The sequence below is a fragment of the Ailuropoda melanoleuca genome, chromosome 2, assembly GCF_002007445.2.
Source record: "Ailuropoda melanoleuca isolate Jingjing chromosome 2, ASM200744v2, whole genome shotgun sequence".
NCBI classification, from domain to species: Eukaryota; Metazoa; Chordata; class Mammalia; order Carnivora; family Ursidae; genus Ailuropoda; species Ailuropoda melanoleuca.
In genome coordinates this window covers 109,777,951-109,787,702 of record NC_048219.1, presented here as the reverse complement: position 1 = coordinate 109,787,702, position 9,752 = coordinate 109,777,951, and the positions used below count along the sequence as shown (strand labels likewise).

The 9,752-nt window shown below is 43.5% G+C and overlaps 1 protein-coding gene across 1 annotated transcript in view; it reads right to left on the bottom strand.

Moving 5' to 3' along the window:
* Nucleotides 1–9,752, bottom strand: part of THSD7B (thrombospondin type 1 domain containing 7B) — an 848,738-nt gene that overhangs the window by 267,560 nt on the left and 571,426 nt on the right.

Here is a 9,752-nt window from a genome sequence, read left to right as displayed (position 1 = left end):
TTTTTAATTTCTGTCAGATTCGCTCTCATTTCTGCCCTTAGGGATTCTATATTCTCAGCAACGCTTTCTCTGATGCTTTTTTCAAGTTTACTCATCATCTTGACCATTGTTGCTCTGAATTCCATTTCTGATAATTGGGATACATCCATATGTATTGGTACATCCATATGTATTAATTCTGTTTCAGAGGCCACAGACTCATTATCTTTTCTTTGCTGGGGGGGACTTCTCCTTCTCGTCATTCTGATGATGAGAGATTGCAGGGTTGTCCAGAGCCCAAGTGTTGACTGGGACCCAGGCCGTGCGCCCTTGTTTTATAGAGATCTTAGGGATGTGGGCTTCTTCCTTAAAGAGTTTATTTATTTATTTGAGAGAGAGAGAGACAGTCAGCAAGAAAGGGAACCCAAGCAGAGGAGTGGGAGAGGAAGAAGCAGGTTCCCGGTGGAGAAGCCCGATGAAGGACTCCTTACGGAGCGTTGTGATCACACCCTAATCCGAAGACAGGTGCTTGCTGATTGCACCACTCAGGCGCTCCGGGTTGTGGGCTTCTTGATTTTTCAGCCTGCCTTCTGGGGGAGGGGCCTGCCTGCAGGTACTCAGAAAACCCTGTTTGGGTAGAGTCTCTGTGTCCCTTGCGAGGGGGGATGGGGATGGGCACCCTGTGAGCCGGTATTTCCGGGCTTTTGTTCTCTGGCGGCTTTCCCTGGCGGTTTGCTATGCCTCTTCTGAGAGAGCAGCAGCGGCTGAAATTCAGCCTCTGTCTCAGAACAGAGGGATCGCGGATCGTTCTCCACTGATGTTCTGGCCACTTTAACTCTGTTTCTGTTGGTGCTGCTCAACCCTGCAGCATCCCGGGCTGTGCGCCCCACACCCGGCGTCCCAGCCCTCACTTCCAGGGCCGGCACGTCTCTGTCCTTTGTGTTTCCAACCCCGCCCGCCGCCAGCCGCCCCGCGCGGGCTCCCGGAGCTCCCCGTCTCAGTCTGGTGTCTCACGGGTGCTGACCGCGAGTCCGCCTGCTCCCCCGTGCAGGTGGCCCTCCAGCCGCCAGCCGCCCCGCGGACGCTCCCGGAGCTCCCGGTCTCAGCCTCGATCCAGTGAGCACACCGGAGCTCCGGAGCTCCGTGAGATGCTTGGTGGNTATTCTCCGTGTCCCCTGCAAGGGGGGATGGGGATGGGCTCCCTGTGAGCCGGTATTTCCGGGCTTTTGTTTTCTGCTTTCCCTGGCGGTCTGCTGTGCCTCTTCTGAGAGTCATAGCAGCAGCGGCTGAAATTCAGCCTCTGTCTCAGAACAGAGGGATCGCAGATCGTTCTCCACTGGTGTTCTGGCCACTTTAACTCTGTTTCTGTTGGTGCTGCTCAACCCTGCAGCATCCCGGGCTGTGCGCCCCACACCCGGCGTCCCAGCCCTCACTTCCAGGGCCGGCACGTCTCTGTCCTTTGTGTTTCCAACCCCGCCAGCCGCCAGCCGCCCCGCGTGGGCTCCCGGAGCTCCCCGTCTCAGTCTGGTGTCTCACGGGTGCTGACCGCGAGTCCGCCTGCTCCCCCGTGCAGGTGGCCCTCCAGCCGCCAGCCGCCAGCCGCCAGCCGCCCCGTGCATGCTCCCGGAGTTCCCGGTCTCAGCCTGAATCCAGTGAGCACACCGGAGCTCCGGAGCTCGGAGTTCCGTGAGATGCTTGGTGGCGCACGGTCCCGGCTCACAGACTCAGTCTGCTGTTTCCAGGGTGCGGGTCCGCCCGCTCCCTGGTGCAGGTGGCCCGCCAGCCGCCAGCCGCCCCGCGCGCTCCCGGAGCTCCCGTTTTCAGTCTGCTGTCTCAAGCGTGAGGGTCCGCGGTCTGTCCGCTCCCCCGTGCAGGTGGCTACCGCTTCCCGGCGCCCTGACGCGGAGGCTCCCTCCCCCTTCTGTTTATCTTCCGATATCTGTGCAGGGTTTCACGGCTCCCTGCTTCGTACCTTGATACTCAGCACTGGAGATGCTCATTTGTAGAGATCCAGTTGTGTCTTCCTGCATCTCAGGCTGATTCCGTGGATGTTCCTGCTGGTCTGGTACCTATCCAGCTCAACTCAGGGGACCGGCTGAAAAAGGGGTCCCCTACTCCTCCGCCATCTTAACCTCCNACTCCTCCTCTATTTATTTATTTGTTTATTTATTTTAGAGAGTTGAGAGAGAGAGCAAAAGCAGGGGGAAGAGCAGAGGGAAAGGGACAAGCAGACTCTGCTGAGCGTGGAGCCTGATGTGGGGCTCAATCTCATGACCCTCAGATCATGACCTGAGTTGAAATGAAGAGCTGGACACTCAATTGTCTGAGCCACCCAGGCACCCCTAAAAATTCTTCAAATATGAAATATTAATGAAGTGTTGTAATTAAAATCCCCCAAAGTTTGCCTTTCAGAAACATCCTCTATGCTACCCATCTCCTTCTGATATTTCTTCTCCTCACAATATCTTATTGATACATAACCAGTAAAAGAAAAATTGGAGAAAAAACTAGGCATTGTTATGCCTTTTTTGCAAATCTTGCAAAGATCTGAAAAAGGTAAATAGTGATAGTTAAGGCAGGGAATTATTCCATTTCAGAGAAGAGGAAACTAGGCTCAAAAAAGCTCAACCTCTTGAAAGAAATTACTGTGGCTGACGTTGAAGAGGTTACTGCCTATGTTCTCCTCTAGGATTTTGATGAATTCCCATCTCTCGTTGAGATCTTTCATCCATTTTGAGTATATTTTTGTGTATGGTGTAAGTTTCATTCTTCTATATGTAGCTGTCCAATTTTCCCAGCACCACTTATTGAGGAGACTGTCTTTTCTCTGTTGGATATTTTTCCTGATTTGTCAAAGATTAGTTGACCATAGAGTTGAGAGTCCATTTCTGGGCTCTCTATTCCGTTCCCTTGATTTATGTGTCTGTTTTTGTGCCAGTACCATGCTGTTCTGGTGATCACAACTTTGTAATATAGCTTGAAGTCAGGCAACGTGATGCCCCCAGCTTTGTTTTTCTTTTTCACCATTTCCTTGGTGATTCATGGTCTTTTCCAGTTCCATACAAATTTTAGTTCCAGCTCTTTGACAAATGCCAATGGTATTTTAATAGGAATGGCATTGAAAGTGTAAATTGCTTTGGGCGGGACAGATATTTTCACAATGTTTATTCTTCTAATCCATGAGCATGGAATGTTTTTCCATTTCTTTGTGTCTTCCTCAATTTCTTTCAAAAGTGTTCTGTAGTTTCTAGAGTATAGATCCTTTACCTCTTTGGTTATGTTTATTCCTAAGTATCTTATGGTTTTTGTTGCCATTGTGAATGGAATCAATTCCTTAATTTTTCTTTCTACAGTTACATTGTTAGTGTATAGAAATACAACTGATTTCTGTGCACCAATTTTGTATCCTGCCTCATTCCTGAATTGCTGTATGAGTTCTAGCAATTTGGGGGTGGAAACTTTTGGGTTTTCCACATAAAGTATCATATCATCTGTGAAGAGAGAGAGTTTGACTTCTTCTTTGCTAGTTTGGATGCCTTTTATTTCTTTTTGTTGTCTGATTGCTGAGGCTAGAACTTCTAGCACTATGTTGAACAATAGTGGTGAGAATGGGCATCCCTGTGTGAACTTTTGGGACTTCGTCAAGATAAAAAGCTTCTGCACAGCAAAGGAAACAGCTACAAAACTAAGAGGCAACCCACGGAATGGGAGAAGGTATTTGCAAATGACATTACAGATAAAGGGCTGATATTCAAGATCTATAAAGAACTTCTCAAACTCAACACTCAAAAAAACAAATAACCCAGTCAAAAAATGGGCAGAAGACATGAACAGACATTTCTCCAAAGAAGACATACAAATGGCAAACAGACACATGAAAAAATGCTCAACATCATTAGCCATCAGGGAAATGCAAATCAAAACCACAATGAGATACCACCTTACACCAATTAGAATGACAAATATTAACAAAACAGGAAACAACAAATGTTGGTGAGGATGTGGAGAAAGGGAAACCCTCTTACATTGCTGGTGGGAATGCAAGTTGGTACAGCCACTCTGGAAAACAGTATGGAGGTTCCTCAAGATGTTAAAAATAGAGCTACCCTAGGACCCAGCAACTGAACTACTAGGTATCTACCCCAAAGATACAGATGTAGTGAAAAGAAGGGCACATGCACCCTAATGTCCATAGCAGCAATGTCTACAATAGCCAAACTGTGGAAGGAGCCGAGATGCCCTTCAACAGATGAAGGGATGAAGATGTGGTCCATATATACAATGGGATGCTATTCAGCCACCAGAAAGGATGAATACCCACCATTTACATTGATGTGGATGGAACTGAAGGGGATTATGCTAAGTGAAGTAAGTCAAGCAGAGAAAGACAATTATCATATAGTTTCACTCATATGTGGAACATAAGCAATAGCAAGGAGGACCACAGAGGAAGGGAGGGAAATCTGAAGGGGGATAAATCAGAGAGGGAGTTGAACCATGAGAGACTATGGACCCCAGGAGACAAATGAGGGTTTCAGGGTGGTGGGGGTGGGGGTAGTGGATAAAAGGGCGATGGGTATTAAGGAGGGCACGTGTTGTGATTTGTACTGGATTGTTATACCTGCCTAATGAAACATTGAGCACTACATCAAAAATTAATGATGTACTATACAGTGACTAACTGAACATAAAAAAAAAGAAAAAAGAAAAAAGAAAAAGAAATCTCAACCGACACCTGTTGGAATGACCATCATTGAAAAGAAAAGAAGTTTTGGCATGGATGTGCAGAAAAGCAAACCCTCATGCACTGTTGGTGAGAATATAAATTGGTGCAGCCAATGTAGAAAACAGTATGGAAGTTCCCCCCAAGATTAAAAATAGAACTACATAGGATCCCGTAATTCTCCTTCTGGGTATTTATCTGAAGAAAATAAAAACAGTAATTAAAAAAAAAAAAAAAAGCAAGCCCAAACTCAAGTCCAGCAAAGTCAACCACAAATCCATGTTTTCTGCATTCTGGCCCATATTTCATATGCTAGGATAATGTCTCTTAGGACATTGTTTCATTTAAAAAGCTCATACACTTCAGTGTATTTTTATCTGGCAAGTTCATTTTTTAGTATTGATTACCTAAGCTTAAAAAATGTAACAGTTACTTAGTTAACATAGCCCTGCTGGATATATTTTAAGCCCATATTTTCTCCATATTACCGGATTTCACATTAAGATTTCTATATTACAAGTGAGTTACTTATTCGTTGCCTTATTCATTATTTCAATAAAAATATCTCAGATGCCACCTGTCTTGGGAACTTGTACATATTTATGAATGTGGAATTGGAGGGTTGTGGAAAGGATAGAAACATAAGTATGGAACAAACCCCACTGTCTAGACAGGACCTTACCGTAGAGCAGGAGAGCGGTGTCATATGCACATGTGAAAAGAGTATCTGGTGCATGACCTGTTTTCCTAGAAGTTCATGCGGCCCTGGAGGGGACTGAAGGTTTTAGCAAGTGTCGAAGGTGACTACAATAGCCCACAGGTGAACACACACCCCTAAAATGTAGGCCTGGAGTAAATCAAGGGCAGATTAAGGCAAGAGGCCTGTCTGTACATCCTGCTATTTCTGTCTGACTGCCCTCTTTCAATGAGAGCCTACTCTGAATGTATCCACCCCCCATCATGGCTGTCTTCCTTGTAAGTAGGGCCTTAACATTCCCCATAATCTCTCTAAAATTTTACCTCCTTTTCCTCTGCTTTGATGCCTTATCACTGACTCCCCTTTTCTTTAACTCTCAGGTCATTTTTAGATAAGCTGCTTTTTCCATGTCCTGGCACTAAGCCCTACCAGGCCTTTCTTTCAAATGCAACCTGTCAGAGTCCCAGTACCCTCCGTGTGTGTGGCTCACTCTACTGCTGGACTGAGTGGTGGCTGAGATGCTCCTGGAGGTAGCTCCTTCCCAGGACCATGAATATTGCATACAGTTTTGCCTGATAACATGGGGAAGGATGACATCCTATAGACAGGGAAGGGCATGGCTAATTAGCCCTCCTTGGACTAAACCATCAGGGTTTATATGGGAAATAAGGCTATAAAAGTAAGCACACAAAATTGTAGAAGACCCTAGATGCCCTATGAAGGGCTTTGGTCTCTACAGGTAATGGGGTCTGTGGAATGTGTTTTGTTTAGTTTCAGCGGAAGAATATGTATTTTAGGGTATCTGATGAATGTCCGTAAGTAAAAGCCTTCTCTCTAAAAGCTGGAGGCACTCAGAGAACCCACAAATCTATACACTTCTAAACAAGGACACCTCTATAAATGATTCATGAAAGTTGACAACCAGATTGTGGTACTTGGAAGAGTAAAGTTACTAGAGCCACACTAAAATTGTCACTCAGGGAGTAAGCATTCATGAAGCGCCTTCCAAATGTGAGACAATGTGTTTGGCACTGAAGGGATCCTGCGTACAAGACGGCTCAATGGGTCTACAACTCCTGAGCAATCCTGCTTCCCGTGAACCTCCAGGCAGTGACAAGTAATACCAGAAGTAGATTGGAGGAGGTCACTGATGGTGCCAGTGGGGCTGCTTACCTGAGAGCCATTTTCCTGAATGCACTCCCCTTGCTTCCTGTGAGGTTATCTTTCATAAACCGTTAACAGCCTCGCTATCATTTAAGATACTGTTTCCTCAAATTAATTTGCCATATTCATCTCCAGTCTTCAATATATATAAAATGTTTATATACACATATATATATACACACACACATATATGTATATATATATATATATGTTTTGGTATTTATATATGTTTATAAATGTTTATGTATGTTTATATATCTATATCTATCTATATATATGTTTTGGTATTTGTAGTAAGTTTACATCTAAATCATCTACTGTCTGCAAATTAAATTAGTCCTTAATCATCATCAAGAATGCTCTTGCAGATGCTGTTACATGAGATTGAAAGGTCCGTTCTATTTTGGATCATTTTATAAAATAAGAGAAAAAGAAATAAGGTTCTTAATAGAGACTTGGATAGCAATTTATATATATATATTTTTTTTCATCCCCCTCCCCCCCAAGGAACATGTCCATGAGGAAATTTCGGTGGGAATCTCAGAATTCCTTTTAGGAAAAAAAATTACTAAAGAGTTTTCTATCCCACAAAATAAGTTTGCTTTACTTGTTCTCAAATATTATCGGAAAGAGGCAGTCTCAGGACTGGTGCCTGAAGGCATCACTGTGAATAAGGGAACAAGTCAGGGCAAAGGCACAAGAGAATAAATGGAGAAATATTTTGCTCTAAATACGAATAAGTGGTAGGATTAAAATGCACACTTACAAGGGGACTGTTAGAAGCACAGGGTAAAGCCTTACTCTCTATTTGAAATGTTCTAACAGGTGTGGATAAGAGTGAGTTGCAAAGTAAATTATCATCACAGCTCTTCCCACAGTTGTTATTACCTGAGCTATTGCAATTTCATCCCTATGATGTGTCTCATCTTACAACTCTTAATATTTGGGAATGGAAGATTAGAGAGAGGGGGGCATTGGTATTGGCCATGCATTATTCTCAAAAGAGAGACTTTGAAGGCACCCAACGTTAGACTGCCCATTTTCTCCAAACATCTTTTTCAAACAGAACACTTTCCAGTGGTTTTATTTAAAGCCTGTCTAGATGGTCTCAAAATTGGCAACAAGTAATGGGAAAGAGAAACCTGAACGTACTAAACAACTAAGACATAGAGGGCCCAGCATTTTGCTACATGCTTGATGAAATCATTATCTAATTCTTAAAACAGTCCTATATATGAGTTAACATTGTCTTTGTTTGCAGATAAAACTGAAGCTCAGAAAAGCCTATCATTTTCCCCCAAATCACAAAACTAGTAAATGGTGATGTCGGAATGTATACGGCCACCAAACTTCACGGGATACAGTCACTGCAGTTATACTTAGTTGCTTCCAAATGGGTAAACAGATATTTTTGAAGCATAACTATATCTTAAGATGTTTAATTGTAAAATATCAATTTTATTATTTCTCCTTTTCACATATTTTCTTTAAGGTTGAATTTTCTTAATACCTAGTAAAAATCTTTTCCTGGGCATTTACCAAATCTTTCATTTAATGAATCATACACACACACACACACACACACACACGCACACACACACACACACGTCATTAATCTGTTTTGACAAATATAATTATAAGCTATGTTTCCTATGAACACCTAATACATTTTCAAGCCAAGCATACCAACGTCTGCTACCGAAGAGTAAAAGTATGTGTGTGGTGTGTGCATGTGTGGGTGTGTGTATTTCTCTTCACTAGCGAGAGAGGTGTTTGATAGTACTTTAGTTTGAATAGTAGGCATTGACACTGTATCAGTGTATCGGTGTACCTATTAATGCATATGAACCACACAAAACAAAGGTTTACAACTATGGGTTGTCTGGGCAATTCTCCTGGTGTTGTCTGGGCTCACTCATGGGACAGCATGAGGCTGGAAGATCAGCTAGCCGCTGGGCTGAGCTATACAGGTGGAATAGCGGGGTTTCTTTTCCATGCGGTACACCTGAAAGACCGTAAGACTCCCTCAAAGGATGAAAACAGCTACCCAATAGAGCAATCTCTAATGGGCAAGCACTTGTAAAATCCATGCTTGTGTCATCTTAACTAACATCCTATTGGTCAAAGCAAGTCACGTGGCACGTGGGCAAGCACAGAATCAATGCTGGAGAGGCTACCCTGAGGACATGGATAGTAGGCTATGAGACAGATTCATTAGGAGTCACTAACATAACACTCCTCCGTAGACACCTTTAGGGGCTTCAAGATAGTTTTCCTTTGGAAGGGTAAGTGAGCAGACTTGTTCAAATTCCTAAAGGAATATTATCAGATACTTGGTGTTTAAGGATTTAAGGAGAAAAGATGTCTAATCTTTAAGGTTTATTCTTAAAGAGAAAAGCAGGGGCAAGTGTTCTAGCCCATTTATTGGTGGATCATGGAATCAGTTGTGAAAGGACACATTAGGGCAGATGTAGACGATATGTCTAAGAAATAAAAGTACTGAGTAAAGTTGGTAACCTGTGACAGGGTACCCTTGGCCAGAGTTCACACTATGGGTAGGGAACTGTCTTCACATGAAGAACCCTGGTGACCCAGTGGTACCCAATGAAGATTAATACTCCAGGAGCACTACAACAGACTACCTTTCAACAGCAACTCCCCGTATCACTGAGAAGCCATGCCTGTAGGGGACTTCATGGATGCCCATTCTTACCTTCTTAGATGTGCATGGCAGACCACTACACCCACGATTTTCAGGAAGGAATAATGTTCAGTACTAGCTGAACATTACAAAGCATTTACTTTGTGCCAGATACTATTCTATACACTCCACAGTTGTACTCTATTATTATTTCTACTGTACAGAGAAAGAAATAGAAGCAAAAAAAAAAAGGGGGGGTAATTAACTTTTCAAATCCGAGGAGCTATTATGTAGCAGAGGTAGGACTCAAAGCCAGGAAGTCTCTGTCCAGAGTGTGGGCTCTGAACCAGTGGTCATTCTGCCTTCACAGAGGATCAGTTAATTACAAAAATTAATGGTGTGACTATATTTACAATTCTTTGGAAAGCTCATGCGGATTTTAAAAAGCATTCATGCATCAGGAATTATCTATTAGTATGCTTTAATCTTAACCATACTTCTGGTCCCTCCCAGATCCCTGTGTCTATACAAAGATATCTGGTTTTTTT